The sequence below is a fragment of the Siphateles boraxobius genome, unplaced genomic scaffold (genome assembly GCF_051911475.1).
Source record: "Siphateles boraxobius isolate OS27281-9 unplaced genomic scaffold, OSU_SipBor_1 16, whole genome shotgun sequence".
Lineage (NCBI taxonomy): Eukaryota > Metazoa > Chordata > Actinopteri > Cypriniformes > Leuciscidae > Siphateles > Siphateles boraxobius.
Window position 1 is genome coordinate 8526363 of NW_027508766.1, and position 20039 is coordinate 8546401.

A 20039-nucleotide genomic window follows, 5' to 3' on the forward strand; every position below is an offset into this window, starting at 1 on the left:
GTCGGTGCTATACTTAATTATTTCTCGATAATAAGATAAAGACAGATTTTTCAAATGCTCCAGGGACCCTTCATATTTTAACTGAGAGGGACGAGTCTGGACACATCCTACTGGCCTACTTCAGACGGCACTTTGTGGAACACAGTGGCAAGCATGAGGGAGCTTTTTTCTGGGAACAGATCCCAGGATGTCTGAAAACCCTAGTGAAAACGGCAATTGCCACAAGGTTAAATAAACTGGGTCATTTAGTTTGGACAGCGACTGGTATTTAAACCCCACCTGAAAATACCTCCTGGTCTATATACGTTTGTCCTAACTCAAACTACGCTCTAAAAAACAACGGTTCCACCAGGGGGTTTTCACAGCGATGCCATAGTAAAACCATTTTTGGTTCCCTAAAGAACAGTGCTTAAAAGAAACATAAAAAAAAATAAAAAAAAATAAAAACTTGTTGAAGGGAAAGGTTCCATGGACGTCAATGTTTCTTCTAGCATTGATACCATTAAAAAGCCTTAATTTTTAAAAGTGTATAGTGGGTGAAGATATCCTTAATTTCACTTTTGGAAAATGTACACTGATTACCAAACTTTACATAAATAGGCTATATTGTTTAATGGTGTCATCGAAAATATATGTATTCCAAACAGCTGAAGTAAACAGTATTTTAGAGCTAAGCTACTGTTTAATTTAAATAATTAAATTAAAACCACTATACAGCCTTATATGATATCATAACAATCTGAGATGTAACAGATCATACATCAAAAATACTTGCATTATGAAAAATATTTGGTGCAACATTTTTGTGGTACAAAAAAGCTGTAACATAGACCTGTTTTAAAAATTAGGGTTAAAAACATTAAAATTTAATTCTGTCAATTTACTCAACCTTAATGTTGTTCCTCTGTGTCTTTCTATCTTCTGTGGAGCATAAAAGAAGAGATTTCCATACAATGCAAGTCAATGTAAATTAAAACGGTTTGGTCACCAACGGAATTCTTCAGAATATCTTCTTTTGTGTGCAGAAGAAATAAAGTCATACAGATCAGTAAATTTGATGATGGTGGAATTTACAGTTTAGGGTTATCTGTCCCTTTAAGGGAAGTTAATCTAGAATCCATTACTACAGTTTGCAAATGGCAAATAACTGTCCTAACTGATAATACACGAATCTTACTGTTGAATAGACTGATATGTTTCTCCCACACTGTTCATCTGTCATTCGGGCTCAGCAAAACCAGCGTGTGACGTAATTAGTCAGAAAAACTCAAAGGAAGTTACTTAAGAAGAAGAAGGAATATCAGGTCACTTCTCAGAAAGTTCTAAGATCAATGAACAGTAAACAGAATCACCTAATGATTCTCATTCATTATAGAACACTGTACTGTTTTGCAAACAGAAGGGAACATCTTGCTTCGTCAGTTCCATGACATAGAAAAAAAAACCTGCTTGCAAAGTTTGAAAACATTTTGGGACTTTCTAAGCTGTTAGTTATGAGCATAATTAGAATGATTGATTTTATTTTATTTTATTTAAACATCTTCAAGGCATCTTTAAGTACAGATTAAAGGAATTATGGCTTTTTTTATATTTTGATGAGAATACTTTGTGTCTGTATTTCCCAATTTAGATTTTAGGTTCACCTTTTTATTTAATATATTCCACAGTTTAACTTTTTTTTTTATTGATAGTGTTTATTCAATTTTAATTTTTGCTTCAGAATGGATCAGTCTCAGGCTCATGTGGGAGTAAAATTTCATGTGTTCGCTGAAAGTTGCTGTAATGTTCTAGAATAACAAACACTGAATGTGCCCAAGGTGTGTTTGTAATGAGATGGAGCTGCATGTCACTGATGTAGGCCATATGTGAAGCGTCCTGACATGCAGGTCCAGCAGAGCCATCCACACAGACGTGAACCTACGGCACAGTTTAACATGCTTTATGCTCAGTGCTCACCCTGCTGTGGCTCTGTACTATGTCAGTACTGTTTTGTAAAATGCAACTTTTTGTGAAAGATAACGAGGAAACAAAAAGTATTGCTCATAAATATCCCTGTCAGTTCGCACAAAAGCAGGTAGTGTAGTCTCTATTTTCTATAAAATCTGATTTGTTGCACGATGATTTCCTTATAGCCTAATATAACATTGGCATTTCCTTTGCTGCTGATAGGCATTGTGACTACTCAGCAGACTGAATTGGGAAGTATGGCAATCCATTGTAATACTTTCTGTGTATGACATTAAGTTAAACCATCAATATTCAAGAAGAAACCCACCACTAAAATTAAATAAATGTAGAGTTTGAGTGAAATAACATCCTTTGCAATGTTTTGTTTACCCTCTTTTTCATATTTTGATCATAACAATTATATTTATATTTTAAATATTTACATTCCTTTTATTTATTTTGTTCTTGTACTGAAAATATTTACCTTCATGCATTCCTTGAGAGGAAGTCACTGATTATATGAAAATAAATTAATTGACAATAATGTTTACCCTAGTATTATTAATAGCATGACTTAACCACAATAATGTGAACCCAAATTAGCTCTTAGCTAAATATAACAATTGACATCCATGTTTAGCACGCGTCCCATTCAATCACTTGCACAATTTCAGCCTTGAGTGGCCACACAACACGCGCCGTAGATTGTCCACGCGCTCTAGCGCGATCTGTAGAAGCTCTCGCGCTCCACTTTATGAATGGATGGGAGTGGCGCTGTAGTGTCAGTGTCAGTGTCGTCACGCTTTTAATAGGCGCTGGCGTTCGTCAGTGGACTTCACAGGACAGCAAGTGGACAACAACATATGACAGCAAGCCAGAGCGAGACATTTGGGGCATTAGGGGCAAAAGGCAACTGGAGGCGGTACGGTGAGCGCGCGACTGTGACAGGGGCAGTTCACATGTTACAGGGTGGGAGGATGGGACAGGGTAGACAAAGGAATAGCAGGCACGTAGTTTAATTGGCCGCTCGTAGACTAGGCTACTTGTACACGTTTACGGACTGAATAATAAAAAAGTTTCATTCCTTGTTATCACGCTGATGGCTTCTCACACGATTCACTTCGACTTTTTGATTCGCGGGATTCATTTTTACCCCAAAACCAACTGAGAGTGCTGCTTTGTTTCGTTATTTTTTGTGTTTGTGTGTGTGTTTATGGTATACTTTGGTATGACTGGACATTCCGAAATGCATTCCTACAGAGTTGTGGCAAAGTAGAGATATAATTGTACGAATCTCTTTCCAAAGGCGTGACAGAATCAAAAGGGCGAGACAGAAAAAACTCGCATCAGCACCACGCGAGCACACTTTGTCTGGTCTGTCTGGGAGAGACTCCGAACTGAAGAACCTTCGTTACTGGATCTCAGAACTGTTGGTCTGCATTTACTGTCCCTCCAAAGAGTTTTTGGGCTGTTCCAGCTCAATGACTAACTCCCTTTTCTTTTATCTTGGAAGAAGGACACAAAACTGTATGACTTAGTAGAAGGCAGTGAGCACTTTACTGACGAGCGAACCCGAAAGATTCACGAGGCGAAATCACATAAAGGTAAGGTTTTTATTTTTGTTACAAACATACAACTTTTTAGTTTGGAATGACATTTAGCCTAGTGTTTTGTCGCCTGTACTGTTTAGTGTGATCAGATTTTTTTCTCAGGTTTTAAAATGTAATTTTATCTTGTCGTGATTGATGCCAAGATGACAACGGACAAGACTTACATTCGTGCGCTTTGAAACATTGCAACCTATTACAATTGTTCTAAAATTAACTTTAATTGTTGCCTTACATTTTCAAATGAAAAATCAAATTGGTGCCAGCTAGTGACAACCTGCAGTGGTGTTCAGCACTTTTGTCATTACCAGCAACGATAAAGAAAATTGAGGTAAATTCCGAAAACACAGAAAAATGTTATTGACAAATTATGACAAGTTAATGATCAGAAGCAAAGAAGCTGTAAACATAATGATGAAATCCCTTTTACATTGTTAAAAGCACGATCATAAGTGAAATAGATTTGTGAATATTTTGCATTTTAGTGATTTCTTCGCTAGTTTACTGTGAGGTTGTTCATTTGCCTAGGGTTATACTAGGGCTAAAGATGGTATACTTCAGTATACTAGGGCTCAGATGACTGGCCATTTTCCTAGGCGCGTTCTGGTCAAAAAACATTTTGATGCCCAATGAATGCTGCTAAATAGGCAGCTCAATAAGTTTTGAGATACAGCCAGTGCTTTGTAAACAGACACAGGTCTGTGAGTCACTCATGTAATCTATATGGGTTCAGGATTCAAGTAGGGGTCCTATAATACTCAAGGGGGTCAGTGGGTCTGGGTCATGACACAATGACAGCCCAACTATATCTAATTTAGAATGTTTAACAATCTGTTGAACATTATAAAGTAGTTAATGTTTTTTAAATCAAAGTGAATGTAAAAAGTCCATGAGTTAGACAAGAGTCCGGCTATAGAAGCCAATGGCACTGTAAAGGTTGAAAACTCCTCTGCTAGAGGAACACGAAATGGATGCTAACAATTACAATTACTTCTCTTCCGAATGGATGTACTTGGCACTTTGTAATGAATTTATATTGCTTCCACATTTCTCCACATAAATTCTGAAGATTTCACACAGCTGAGTAAACACTGACTGTCCGGTCATAATCCACACCGCATCCTCACTGCTGTATTAATAATGAACGCATGAACTAATAATGATACTTATAGTGGGAAAGACCTATTAACTATTTACATTTCAAAAGATACAAGAACAGTAACAAAAGGAAATTATATGTCATTGCACTTTGATTTGTCAATTAATAACTTGTTATGCTTGATGCATATCTAAGACTGAGTTAATGGAACTTGCCATGACCAATGTTTAACATCAGATTCATATCTATAGGTTTGAGGCTGATGCTGTTGTTTGTACAATGCAAACTTGACACACAAAAGTGAACAGTAACTGCATGATTACTGGCAGTTAAAAACAGTTAAGGGCACAATTGCACAATTTTTCAACCGTTTGTTATCTGTCATGGAACTAAAACCATTGTTTTTTGAGTGAGGCAGATTGTGGAATGTTACCACCCTTCTTTCTTTCTTTCTTTCTTTCTTTCTTTCTTTCTTTCTTTCTTTCTTTCTTTCTTTCTTTCTTTCTTTCTTTCTTTCTTTCTGCTTCATCTCCAAGAGATTGTTGTTGGTGACTTGAGCTTTCCAGCAAGCTTGCACTCCCAACATTCCAGGCCTCTCGAGCACCAAGGAGCTGGCCAGCTCCACACAGCTGGGAACTATATAAGACCCGGAGCCAGTGTATTGAGCAACATCTTTAACTTGGTCTTGCACTCCCTATGGCCTGATACTAGAAGGGGGAGGGGGCTGTTTCACATTGCACTTTCACTACCGGGGCAAAGCGCCATCCAGATCCCAGTAGGAATTATAGAAAGGTAGAAATTCCAGTTTGCAGTTAGATGGACATGTTTGTCACAACACTTGACCGGATGAGTAAAGCATTCACATGGCATACATGGGATTCTGTATGCTGAATCCACACATGACATTACACAGACAAGTGCTGTTCATTCCTGAACTCTGCACACATGCATATAAAAACATGGGGGTAAACAAACATGCATCGTTTCCCCAAAGCACATGATGTCCGTCTGTGCTGGAGCAATGCAGTTTAGAGACGGTCAATACAGTGTTCTGTCTCCCTCTGTGTTTTTGGCTGCTCTCGCAGTTGTTTTTGAAAGGGGAGAGTCCGTGTGCAAAGAAAGTTGAGGCCAGGACAGCGGGCCGATAGCGAGAGAAAAGAGTGGGAGAGGGAACTGGAGGAGAAAGAAGAGTGTAGATCCTTGCAAAGACTCGCAAGGGGTTGTGGGGAAAAGGATTGCGGCTGAATAAGGCACAGCTGCATACTAAAAGACAAAAAGAGCATTTGAAAAGGAGAGCGAGAATGAAAGATAGTTACAGCAAAACAGCAATTATGAGACAGTATGGGTGGCAGGAAGAGTATTAGGAATATAAAAAAAAAAACTGTTTTAGTAATGCGGTAAGAATGAGTGGGAGAGTAAGTGGACTTTTTGAATATTTTCGAATAGACTTTACGGTAGAAGACGGTAGAAGTCTAGTCCTTATTGTAGCCTATTCTGGGCAAGAACACACTTAAGCCCTTTCACACGGAGATTCCGGAAAATACACAGATAATGTGTCACGGGATTTGTCCCGCGATCGTTTGATTTTGGCTCATTCACACTACCAGTGATTTTCTGGAATCTGTGAGTGCGTTCACACACATCCCGTAAAGATCACACACATCCCGTAAAGAAGTCAGGATGTGATAACTCCTGTCAGATGTCAGTTCTGCGGATAACTCCTCTTTGTCATTTCTACATGAAGATGAGTCCATACTCCAAGGTTTTTTTTTTCCACATCTAAACTAAGTACTGATTATGTCAAAGACAAATATTAGCTTTGCTCATGTATCAAGTTTACTTGTTACTGAGTCCCGGTTTCACAGACAGGGCTTATACTAAGCCAGGGTTAGGCCTTAAGTTCAATTAGAGCATTTTAGTAGCTTTTATAAACGTGCCTTAGAAAGTAAAACATTACTGGAGTGGCAGTGACATATTTTAAGATATGACAGTGCAAGTTGCTTTCAGTTAAAACAGCCCGAACATGCATTTTAGTCCGGGATGAGGGTGAGTGTTAAGTAAAACTTGGCTATTCTTGATGAAGGTATTGCCAGCCATTGTGACATGTTATTTTTGTCAGTGTTTGCCATTTTTTAAAACTTCTTTTTACTTTTGTTTCACTCTTTATCACTCTTTGTAATCTTGTCCCTGTCTGTTTTAAATGGATTGATACAGAAGCCTATACCCATTAATTACAATCCTGGAAGCACTCCTAATAAGAGATCCACTCCTGACAGCTTATATATTTATGTTAAAAAGTATAATTATAATGATTTTAAATATAAATAAATAAATAAAAATGCATTTATTTATCTCCAGAACCATTTAGAAAGTGTCCCTCTCTGCTTTTGCTTGTGAAACCTTCAGTGGCGTTAGCATGTTTCGTGCACATAGTACACGAGACATAGTACATGAGTGACAGTGCTGAGAGACGTGAGGACAGGCAGGTGTTATGCAGGAATAGCTCATTGATAAGGTCCTCACCCTGTGTCTTCCCTGTCCTAGTCCAGATTCCCTCTCCTACTCTCCGACAGTTTGTTCATGTGTGTATGCTTCGAGTTCAACGGAGACTGCAGATAGGGTTGCACATTGCACAACTATTGACACACTTTCGGGGAGCGTGAACTCAGTCACCCAAGACGGCTTGTAACTACAGGAGTCATTGCCTGAAGTTAGATTAAGTTATTCATGACAGCATTGGTTTCAATTTGACAAAGTTTTTTTTACCCTTTCACATATAAAAAGTAAACATCAAGTTAATTTTACTAAGTACTGTATAAAAGGGAATTTGGTAACTATTTCAACTTAATAAAACCGTTTAGAAATCATTTGGATGGTTTAATAACCTGTTCCTTTGAAAATGGGGACTTTCCCCACTTCCCCCCACGTTCCTAGGCGGAAAACCATCCTTGCAACATCGGGACTAACGTCCCGGTAAGTTGGAAATAGGACGACTCGTGAGAAGCGAGAACGGGCGAGAAACACAAACTGCTTTACGGCAATTCGACATAAACACACACGCTGCCCTCAATATGTATGATGTATTACCCACCTCGGTAGACATAGCTCCACACGATAAAGTTGGCCGGCTGCGATAATAACAAATGCACATGAGCAGCGGTAGAAAGCGGGAGGAGGGTGCCGTAAGTGAGTTTTTTTACGACATTGTTGTGAAATATACATCCCACAGCTGTAGGGGGAGCTCGTTGAGAAAACATGCGACAACAAAAGTGAACATCAGCGAAGAATTAGCTAGAGTTGCCGAGTTCCCATGTAAGTAATGTTCAAGTATATTTATGTATACTTTATGTTGTAAGTATACTAATATCAATGTACTTGTATTATAAAGTGTACTGTTTCAATACTGCTTGGGATAAATTGGCCCACCTTTTAGTGTAAAAAGTATAGGTTTAAGTATACTTTAAGTGTAACAGTAGTAAACTTTGAGTGCATAAATATATTATAAATATATATTTTTGTTTGTACTGCAACTATACTACAAGTGAACTTATATACTGATAATTTACTAGTATACTTGTAGTACATTTTTTAAGTTTATGAAAGTACACTTTGAAGTATACTCTCAGTAAACAAGTAGTTTTGTACTGCAAGTATTGTAAGTTTTCTTTATAAATCAGTATTTTCAAACAATGCTAGTTTATAATAGAGTATATGTAAAACTATATGTTAAAAACGTATTTAATAGGCTACTCAATCAAAAGAGTAAAAACAACTAAAAGCCAAGTATAGAATACTTAATTACACTTTAAGTTATATCTTGATCAAAAGATTGAGAACAAGTATCCAAATATAAGACAAATATATACTTAGACTTTTCTGTCAGTAGAAGTCAAGAATACTTGAGTGTAATTTTAAGTATATTTCTGAGAAGTACTTAAAAAGTAGACTGAAAGTATACTTTCTCATTTTTTTAATTTAAAAGAAGTATACTAATAGCACACTTGAATAAACTTCTTTATTGTGACGGTATGTAAAAGAAAAACCTTTGGGTGTATAATTCCTCCACCTCTTTTCTTTTTTAATACTAGATATCAAGGTCTGTTGTGTTTGCAGTATGCTTTTTTATTTCAAAAGTCAAATGATGTTGTACGGAAATGTTACATATTTTCTCCAGTGTTAATGTACCGGTTTATGTAATCTCTGGGTAATCTAGTTCAGGTTCTGACAAAACATTTGATAGCTGTTGATTTTATGTCATGTTTTGTTTTTATTTTTTTCTGAAGCTCCAGACATTTCAAAATGACAATGAATACTTGAAAGAATGCTAGTTTAACATTTAAAACCTAAAACCTGGTAAATCCTACATTACACAAAGATGGCAATATCCGAAATCCTTTTGTTTTGGTCCCCATGAGGAAAACAGTTTATAAATTATACGTAATGTTTTAAAAATAAATAAAAATGCTGAAAGTTTTGTGTGATGGGCAGGTTTAGGGGGGTAGGGTTAGTGCAGTTTGTACAGTACAAAAAATCATTATGTCTATGGAAAGTCCCCCAAAAAACATGAAAACACAACATGTGTGTGTGTTTGTTACAGACTGCTTGCATGTTAAGTTTTAAACATTTTTGACTTTTCCAGACCCAGAGTCAACACCAGTCTGATCCAGTCAGTGCAGCATATTTGTAAATTGATCAAATCACATAACAGTTGCTTTTGGATCAAGACACTGTGGCTTCAGTAAATGACCATGTTTCCTTGACTGTTTGAGTTTACATATTGCGCACAACAACCTGAGGCCAAAAGTTACAGCAGTGCAAAAATGTTGCGACTCATTTAAAAAAGTTTTCATAAGGTTCTCTTGAATAGGGGTGGGATTAATTAAATGAGAATGAAGCCACCCTTTTTGCACTGTGCTCTGTGTGTGTACTGTACCATATCTGCGTGTATGTTTGTGTGTGAGAGAGCAAATCTGAATTCTAAAAACCCAGTTATCATGACATCTCCATCTTTTTTGACATTCTTTATTTTACAGCGGAAATACCTCATTTTGTGACGAGATATCAATACAGTTTCTGATTTACAGAGTGCAGGAAGACACACACATGCACACAGTGTTAAATATAGAAACACATTAACTTTTAAATCATTTGATCATTGTAGAGTAGATGCAAAGCAACCTGACCCGATGTCCCGGCAGTGCCTGAAAACCACATTCCAAAATAGCACACCCAACTTGATCTGTGATCCCATAAAAAGCACATATACAGTAGTAGTAAGCCAACACACACAATGAATCATGATGAGGAAAACCCTGTTGAGCAGGGAGTGGCTGGTGTGGCATTCTGCGCAGAACACCCACAACAGCTTCTGCTGTAATTCCTCACATAGAAGCACAAAACATTAGAAGACTCCCTTGTACAAGGGCTGACAATGCAGCTCACTGTATGACTGTCATCCAATACATAACAGATTGCTTTATTTGTTTCAAATGAAGTTTTCTGTATCTCACATATAAAAACGTTTGAAAGTCATTGCATGATCTAACCATATCAAACCTTATAATGCACAAGCTTTTCATGCAATGCATTTCACAAAAGAAAGCTGTTTTAAATGATAAAACAATATATATTTTTAAGTGTAACTTGACTTTAGGTTCCAAAAAGTGTTTTGAGGCCACTGTATATTTTCAAGAGTGGACAGTACTTGAGTAATTGCACTGTCATTGTAATTAGGGAGTGTTTAGGAAACCCGTTTACTGTCAAACAAACATTTGTTTTTATTTTTTTGCAATTCCATGTTTCTAGTGGCACAGACATTACAAATTTGAACTTTTACTCAATTACATTTCCAAGGGGTGAAAATATACCTATTACTCCTTGAAATATTTTTTTTAGACAAATATTCTGCAAGTTTTTTTTTTATGATTTAAAAGTCTATTCAAGGTTAAATACAATGCGCATCAAAGTTACTTTAATGAGACAGTCTCCTTTGTCCCCTGAACGCATGAGTCAATTTCTAAAGCCAAACCTCAATATTTATTTTTAATACTTAAGTACAATTAAATGTGGATACTTTTGAATACTCATAATACATTATGAGTTTTGTTTTTTACACAGTACCAATATTTTAAAGCAGGTACATTATCTCTGCACTCTTTTGACCCCTTCCGCTACCCCAGTTTGTCTTGTCAGAAGAGCAGGTTTTAATGTTGAGTTAGTTCAAATTCACATGACAGGGTGTGCACTGGCATCTTTCAGTGCCACTGTACAACAGTCCCTTCCAAATATAATGTGACCATTACATTAGCATATGCCAGTGACATTGTTCAATTGATTGTCTAGAACAAATAACTGATACTGTTTTATTTTCACAGTAAACATCTTACTATAAAATAATAAATCCTGAGAAAAGCTTTGGATGAAAAAGGCATGCAGCTTATGTTGTAATGGTAATGACATGTGATTGGTTACTGTTGGCCAATAAGAGTCTGATGTGACAGGCACAGAAATAACACCAATATAGATTTTTCCAGTGCTTTATAGAGATGTTGTTTTAAGTGTTCAGCAGGGTGCCAGACAGTCAATTTGTTGTGTGTTCATGTGTTTGTGTTCATATTCAATTGTTTTTTGTCTTTCTTTGTGTTCTGTGTGCATAGCAGTTCCTCTTTATTTGGTAACAATTTTTCTATTTGTGGGCCTGATTTGATTTATTTTCTCTTCTAATCCCAGTTCTAAACAGTCTATGGAAATACATTTCAAAGTGATTACATTGACCTGTTCTCTCTGAAAACCCTTTGCCCAAAACACACAGAGAGAAATGAGGAGTAACTGAGAAAATGTGAGGCTTTGAAACAAAATCAGAGCAGCATAATGGCCTTCGGTTTGTTTCCAGCAGGTTCAGCTCCTATATCAGAACAACAGCAGTGCAGTGTACTTCCTCATTCCCCCGGCGGTGGACAGCAGGTTCCGATTTGGCCTGCGGTGCTTCAGAGATGTTTGTTTTGGCATGTTAACATGTTTAATTAGCCTGCTCTTCGTCATGGACCCTGTGACATTTTTTAATGTCACATTATACTCTTTTTCTATTTGCTTGCCCCCACTAGGTGTGTTTTGTAATTACTTTTTGTGAATTCATATTTTATGTTTGCTGGCATGCACTTGTAAACACCATGTGCCAATTTAAATTTTTATTTTATTTTTTATTTATTTATTTCTTAACTGCATGAATTTCCATGCTGGTTTCGTATAATCTAGCTGGTGGATCACAGCTGATGAGTAGCACCGTTTCCATTACCCTTCAAATTGCACAAATTGAATTTGCGAATTGAAAATACACCCAATTGAAAAACTCCCATATATCGCAAAAAAAGTTTTACAATCGCGTTAGGTGATTTTTCAGGCAATTCGAAAAAGGTATACTTACAAAAACTGCAATGGAAACAGAAGACGAGACTTAGTTCTTCATTACACTCAAAAGTATTACGGGAATACTGGATTATAAACAACAAAGAAATGCCACAATATATCAAGACCTTGAAGCAGATGGAAAGGGAGAAACACCTCATATGCCGCTCCCAAGTATAAGGGTCTTTCCTTGCTATTAATGCTTGGATAATACGCCTATGTCTCCCTTCGATTAAAAATAATGACTAGTGCGGTGGCTAAGATATATGTAAACCTACCAGCATCGATTGCCATGATTTTTGGAATGACTTATCGCAAGAGGAAAAAAATAGTCCCATAACATCAGTTAATGGAAACGCCGTCATTTCACAATAGTTTTTTTATCGACCTTTAGAAAATATTGCGAACGTTTTGCGCAAATCTGTAATGGAAACTGGTTACCCAAGGTTGACTTGCTGGTTAAAGGTACAATATGTAAGAAATTTCTAATTAAAATATCCAAAAAAACATTTTGACAGTGTTATATATTTAGTGTAATTGTGAACTTGCATTATCCTAAATGTTTCCAAGAATTTGTAAATTCAGAGAAATTGACAATTTTAAATAGTGCCCGTCTCTTGTCACTTGTCGCCTTTCAATGACGTAATATCTGCATTATCCCTCGATTCCACTTGAACTGCCATAGTAACAATGGCAACAGACAAGGACAAATGTCTAAAGTCTAGCGGCACGCTGTTGTTTTTTCGTTCAAACATTAAGGACCATGACAAGCAGACTTTGGGACAAAAGGAGAAATAAAATGAGGATCATCGGCATGGCGTTTTCGAGACGCCGCTCTTGCTTGTTCTCTATCAGACAGGTGAGCAAATGTAAAGAAATCAATTTTATATAGTTCAACATGATGAGATATTAGAATCATCATGATGATATTCTAATGTTGATCTAGCTTACAGCTATTCTCATACAGCCAACATATTAACACATAGAATAACATTATAACTTTTCAAAACACTCAAATGCAGTTTAGTGTAGACCAAGTGAAACAGTGCTGTGTTACCTCACAATTTTAATTCATCAAATGGCACATAATCCGAACTTGCAAAAATGTAGCACGTAAAATATTATGGACAATAAAAACGCGCCTGCAGGTTGATGTGGCTTTTTTTTTTTTACGTTGTTCAGAGTCAAGCAGAAAATGACCATACAGAAAACATAAAGATAAATAGCCAACCAGCGCTGCCACCTGTGTAATACTCGGATTTGTGAGTCTTGAGGAATCCGTGCTTGCCGAGTATTATGCGTGGGTTCCTGGATATTTTCTGTTGTGGCTACTGGATAGAGGAGTCAGACCAAGACTTCTGTGCTCAGAACTCAGTGTTTATTTCGACATCCCTTCTGTGACTCTGCCTCGTTCCATCCAATTACAACCTGCATTTCCTTCTCCCCATCTCTCTTTGTCTCTCCCCATTCCAGTTTTTCCCTTACGCTCACGAAATCTCGCGTACAATCTAACTTTATTTAAACCTTCCCATTTCAATTCTTACAGTAGTAATTCAGCACTTGCGGGTAGTTCGGTAGAATGAAATGTCCTCATTCCTTTATATCCCCCGAGACGCGCGTGTGGCGCTGATATCTGTCTCTCATTAGAAATCGCGCCCTGCTTCATACCTGTCACAATCCCAAACTCTGGAAGTTCCCTCTCTAGTCACCAGAGGGCACCCTCACCTGAATATTAATCCCGTTCATTACATTCATCTCCCTCAGCTGGTCTTACGCTAATCACCGTCCCCAGCTGTTCCCCATCTTCTGGGCTTTATAGCCCTCTCTCTCACTTCGTTCCTCTCGAAGTTTTGCATTACCTTTGTGATCATTTCTGAGCGCTCATCTCCTATAATCTGTCTCTCCGGTTTGACGCTGTTTCTGTTCTTTGACTCCTCCAGTTTGCCGCCAGCCCACTTAGACCTTGCCTGGATTTCTGATACCGATCTGCCCGCTGCCTGTCTCGACCCTTTGCCTGTATCCCCGGTCCTCGCCTGCTCGCTGCCAGCACCGACCCTTGCCTGTTCTATGATACACGATATTCTGGCCTGCTGTTCCCTAACTCTATCTGCTTTGCACTATTAATAAAATCACTACAGAACTGCACATGGATCTCTCTGTTTCTGATGTCTCGCAATAGAAAACTTCGCCACAACCAGATCCAGCAGAAGTGTCTTCCTTGTCTGCCGCCTACACAGCCCAAGCAAACCAGCTCGAAGTTCATCATCGTCAGCTGTCACGTCTCACCGCTTTGACGGAGGAACTAGTCCAGGCAGTTCGCACTCTTCAAACGCCCCCACCAACACCCACACCGATGCCCACACCATCGCCCGTGCACCCGGCTGGGAATGTTCCTACCACCAGTCCTCGTCTCGCATTGCCAGAGAAATTTGACGGGGACCCAAGCAAGTGTAGAGGTTTCATTTTACAATGTTCCTTGTTCATCGCTCAACAACCCTCGCTGTATACCACTGAAGCTGGCAAGATTGCTTTTGTATGCACGTTGTTCACGGGAAGGGCGCTGGATTGGATAACGGCTGTTTGGAGAGAGGATGGCACAGCATTCACGTCTTTTGAGAATTTCCTTCAACGCTTCCGAGAAGTGTTCGAGCATGCTAAAGAGGGTAAGAGTGCGGGCGATCGCTTGCTTGAGCTCTCACAGAACAAATCTACCGCTGCTGAGTATGCTCTCAGATTTCGCACCCTCGCCGCGCAGACCACGTGGGTGAATGACACATTGAAAGTGATCTTTCGTAGGGGTCTAAATTACGAACTCCAGTCTGAACTAGCCTGCCGAGATGAGGGGAGGAACTTGGATGAATTTATTAACCTTACCATTCAAATTGATAACCTCCTACGTACTCGACGCGCTAAATCTGTGTCAAGCGAGAGGCGCTTGACACAGCGGTTATGTATGTATTGCGGCGAGGCTGGTCACCTCCGCATCACCTGTCCTTCACGTCCCCGCACTACAGCCCTGAGGTCGGTGAGTTCATTTTCTGATGCATCCATTCCTGAGTCTTGCTTGTCAGTATCCATTGTAATCACAATCCACGACCATGAAATCTCCACTAATGCTTTGGTTGACTCTGGAGCGGCCGGAAACTTTATCTCCAGGGACTTTGTTCAATCTAACAACATATCTTTAATCCAGTGTGTTTCCCCTGTCACAGTCGAAACCATCGACAGACGACCGCTGGGTACAGGGAAAGTGACCCACATCACTCAGGAGCTCCTCCTGCAGACAGGAATCCTTCATCGCGAGGTGATTCAATTTTATGTTCTCAACGGTTCTCATGTCCCTGTCATTTTAGGACTTCCGTGGCTCCGCAAACATGATCCCCACATCAGTTGGAGGTCCAATCAGATCGTACGCTGGAGTGAGACCTGCCACACCAAGTGTCTCAACCGTGTCTCTCCCTTATCTGTACGAGCACTGTCAGCACCCACCGAGTCTACTAGGTCGGCATGCCCCGAGAGGATCAGTCTAGAGGACCTACCCCGTGAGTATTACGACCTATTGGAGGCCTTCAGTAAAACCAAAGCTTCCACACTCCCTCCTCATCGGGCTAGTGACTGCGCCATTGACCTGTTACCTGGTTATGCGATCCCCAAGGGCCGAATATTCCCTCTTTCACAGCCTGAGTCCGACTCCATGGAAAAATATATCGAAGAAGAGCTAGCTAAAGGTTTCATCCGACCTTCCACCTCTCCAGCATCTGCCGGATTCTTTTTTGTAAAAAAGAAAGATGGGGGTCTTCGGCCGTGTATCGATTATCGAGCTCTTAACGACATCACTGTCAAGTTCCGTTACCCCTTACCGTTGGTACCAGCTGCTCTTGAGCCACTACGTACAGCAAGGTTCTTCACCAAGCTTGACTTACGCTGCGCGTATAACCTCATCCGTATCAGAGTGGGGGACGAGTGGAAGACCGCCTTCTCCACCAACACCGGGCACTATGAGTAGCTGGTTATGCCGTTCGGCCCAGCAAACAGCCCATCCATCTTTCAATCCTTCATTAACGACGTGTTCCGAGATATGCTTCACAGAACGGTAATAGTCTACATTGACGATATCCTTGTTTACTCTGACACCCTAGAGGATCACGTGAGACATGTTCGAGCAGTTCTTCAGCGGCTAATCCAGCACCAGTTGTACGCCAAGATGGAGAAGTGCGAGTTTCACCAGACGTCAACGACCTTCCTGGGATATGTGATCAGTTCTGATGGAGTCGCCATGGATGATGGTAAAGTTCGAGCAGTCCTGGAATGGCCACAGCCCAACACCCTTAAGGAGCTCCAACGCTTTCTTGGGTTCGCCAACTTCTATCGTCGCTTCATAAGGAATTTCAGCTCCGTGGCAGCTCCCCTCACATCCTTGGTTAAAAAAGGGGCACACCGTCTAACTTGGAATGAACCCGCAACTCAAGCTTTTAACCTCCTTAAGCAGCGTTTCACCTCTGCACCCATCCTGTCCCATCCGGACCCCGAAGTTCCCTTTATGGTCGAGGTCGACGCCTCCAATACTGGGGTCGGTGCCATTCTCTCCCAACGACAGGGAACCCCTCCAAAGTATCGCCCTTGTGCTTTTTACTCTCGAAAACTCAATGCCGCGGAGAGAAACTATGATGTGGGAGACAGGGAACTTCTCGCTATGAAGGCAGCCTTCGTAGAGTGGCGGCATTGGCTGGAGGGAGCTCGGCACCCTTTTACTGTTCTAACAGACCACAAGAACCTCGAGTACTTGCGCACCGCCAAGAGACTTAACCCCAGACAGGCACGGTGGTCATTATTCTTCAACCGATTCAACTTTTCGGTTGCCTATCGTCCAGGATCCCGGAATGTCAAGGCAGATGCCCTTTCCAGACAACATGACCATGACTCTACACCGGAAGATCCTAGATCCATTCTATCTCCTGACCTCATCATCGCTCCCGTCCGGTGGGACATCGAGACGGAGATTGAGCAAACTAACTCCCAATCCGAAATCCCCTCAGCTTGCCCACCTAACAAACTCTTTGTGCCGGAAACGCTACGGTACCAGGTTCTGGAACAGGTCCACTCTCACCCCAGCTCAGGTCATCCGGGAATCACGGCCACCATCCAGCTGCTGCAGAATCGCTTCTGGTGGCCATCACTAAACCAGGATACAGTCAAGTTCATTCGGCTTTGCCGGGTCTGTAACACCCAGAAGTCATCACGACAACCACCAGCTGGACTGCTACAACCTCTTCCTATTCCTCAGCGGCCATGGTCCCATATCGCAATTCATTTCCTCACCTATCTCCCTCTCTCGGATGGCCATACCACCATTCTCACGGTTGTAGATCGATTCTCTAAGGCCTGCCGCCTTATACCCCTGGCCAAATTACCCACCGCTCTACAGATCGCTGAATTCCTATGTAATCTGGTGTTCCGGTTCTACGGCCTTCCAGAGGACATCGTTTCTGACAGGGGCCCCCAGTTCACCTCCCGATTATGGGGGGCTTTCTTTCAGACATTGCAAGTCAACGTCAGTCTCACGTCGGGTTACCACCCCCAGTCGAATGGGCAGGCCGAACGTCTTAATCAAAAGTCACCCGGTTCCTCCGCACATACTGTCACGAACATCCAGAAGACTGGAGCCGCTACTTGTTATGGGCCGAGTACGCTCAAAATTCCCTCCAGAAGCATTCGACTGGGCTGACTCCTTTCCAGTGTGTCCTGGGTTTCCAACCACCCTTGTTCCCATGGTCCGGTGAACCTACCAATGTCCCGGCTGTTAACGATTGGCTACAACGTAGCGAAGAGACCTGGAACCAGGCACACGTACACCTCCAACGGGCCATTCGCCGCCAGAAGAAACAAGCAGACCGCCACCGTCGCCCCGGTCCTGTTTATCTACCTGGTCAGTGGGTCTGGTTATCGACCCGAGACCTCAGACTGAAACATCCCTGCAAGAAACTCAGTCCCAGGTATTTGGGTCCCTTTAAAATCACTCACCAAATTACAGCTGTTTCTTTTCGTCTCGCCCTGCCCAGACACTACCGGATTGCCTCCACCTTCCATATGTCTTTACTCAAACCAGCCGAGGGTCCCGAGGAGGAGGAACCACAGGAGCCTGGTCCACAATCCATTCTCGTGGAGGGGGAGGAGGTCTTCCGAGTTCACAAACTACTAGACTCCCGCCGCCAGGGCAGTACCCTTCAATATCTGGTTGATTGGGAGGGGTATGGTCCGGAGGAGCGTTCCTGGGTCAACGCCAGGGACATCCTGGACCCCAGTCTCGCCAACGACTTCCATCGTACATATCCAAACAAACCCGCTCCTCGCCCACGTGGACGACCTCGACGGCACCAACCCTCTCACGCCAGGAGCCGTTCGCAGGGAGGGGGCTCTGTCACAATCCCAAACTCTGGAAGTTCCCTCTCTAGTCACCAGAGGGCACCCTCACCTGAATATTAATCCCGTTCATTACATTCATCTCCCTCAGCTGGTTTTACGCTAATCACCGTCCCCAGCTGTTCCCCATCTTCTGGGCTTTATAGCCCTCTCTCTCACTTCGTTCCTCGCGAAGTTTTGCATTACCTTTGTGATCATTTCTGAGCGCTCATCTCCTATAATCTGTCTCTCCGGTTTGACCCTGTTTCTGTTCTTTGACTCCTCCAGTTTGCCGCCAGCCCACTTAGACCTTGCCTGGATTTCTGATACCGATCTGCCCACTGCCTGTCTCGACCCTTTGCCTGTATCCCCGGTCCTCGCCTGCTCGGTACCAGCACCGACCCTTGCCTGTTCTATGATACACGATATTCTGGCCTGCTGTTCCCTAACTCTATCTGCTTTGCACTATTAATAAAATCACTACAGAACTGCACATGGATCTCTCTGTTTCTGATGTCTCGCAACAATACCACAGTCATGTTAAAAAAACATGAATGTTTTCTCTAATCCATAAATATTATTTCCCCATGAACATTATTAGATCCATCAGCATGACGACAAGTTCCATGATTCCGCGCTCATCAATCTAAGCCTTTGTTATTGTTTTGAAGAGGTTATCTGCCTCTAACGGCAAAAAAATACATATTGTACCTTTAAGCTAGATATTTACTCTAAAGGATTCAAAGGAAAGTTTTACCATTAGATGTTCCACTGTCTCTATTCATATAAAGTAGTCAAATAAATATTCTTGGCAAACACAGCCCTGGAGTGTATCCACACCCAGATGTGATGGCCAGTATAGTCTCGTCCAGAGGTCTGTATGGTTAAGAACATTGCAGCATAATAGATCAAATAGCAGCACTGACTAACTTCATTCCACAGATCAGAACAAAGATTGATGGGCTAAACGAATAATTCAATTGGTTGATTATTTGCACACACAAAAAGTGTCATTTTAATGTCTTTTCCTATACAGCAAGTGCTCATCCCCTTAACCCTGTGGGTAAAAACTAAATAAAATGGTTTTTCTGTCTATGAATGCAGCTTTTGTCTTCAAATGAATCTAATTCCAGAGAAGCAGTACTTTGACTTCAGGCTAATCACAGTTCTTTGAGTTCAACTGGTAATGATGTCATTGGCAGACATGATATGAGGCTAAAGGTAAAAAAGGTCCTGAAAACTAGACTTTCCTTTCATTATCTTTTGTGACAGGTTAAGTGTAATTTTTAAAAAAACGTCCCATCTGAGTCTTAACGGTCATTATAGTCCCAAATTCCAAGCTTTGTTTGCAAAATTATATTACTCAGTTAATTCAAGCCGAAGTTTGGTGATCTTGAAAGGAGCTTGTGCCGCACTGCACTTGGCCCCGGTGTAGCCATGTGATTAAACAGCTGAGTAAAGGCTTAATTAGGTTAGCCTCTTCATTTGAGCAGGTTCAGCTTAAATATGTTCACATTTAATACATGACACATCCTGTTAAGAGTGGCAACGCTTCTGTCTCCTATTCTACTATAAGATTAGAT

The 20039-nt window shown here is 40.9% G+C and overlaps 1 protein-coding gene across 5 annotated transcripts in view; it reads left to right on the plus strand.

Annotated features, from left to right (window-relative positions):
• The first annotated feature begins 2745 nt into the window (after positions 1-2745).
• rhobtb4 (Rho related BTB domain containing 4) overlaps positions 2746-20039 on the plus strand; it is a 65614-nt gene continuing 48320 nt past the window's right edge. The window contains exons 1-3 of one of the 5 annotated variants that reach the window (XM_077231494.1): positions 2746-2874; positions 3254-3376; positions 3461-3551. The gene's annotated coding sequence lies outside the window, so the exon portion shown is untranslated. Of the gene's footprint in view, positions 2875-2993; positions 3381-3460; positions 3552-20039 lie in introns of those variants that run through there. The other 4 variants (XM_077231496.1, XM_077231497.1, XM_077231498.1 and 1 more) reach the window with 4 other exon arrangements.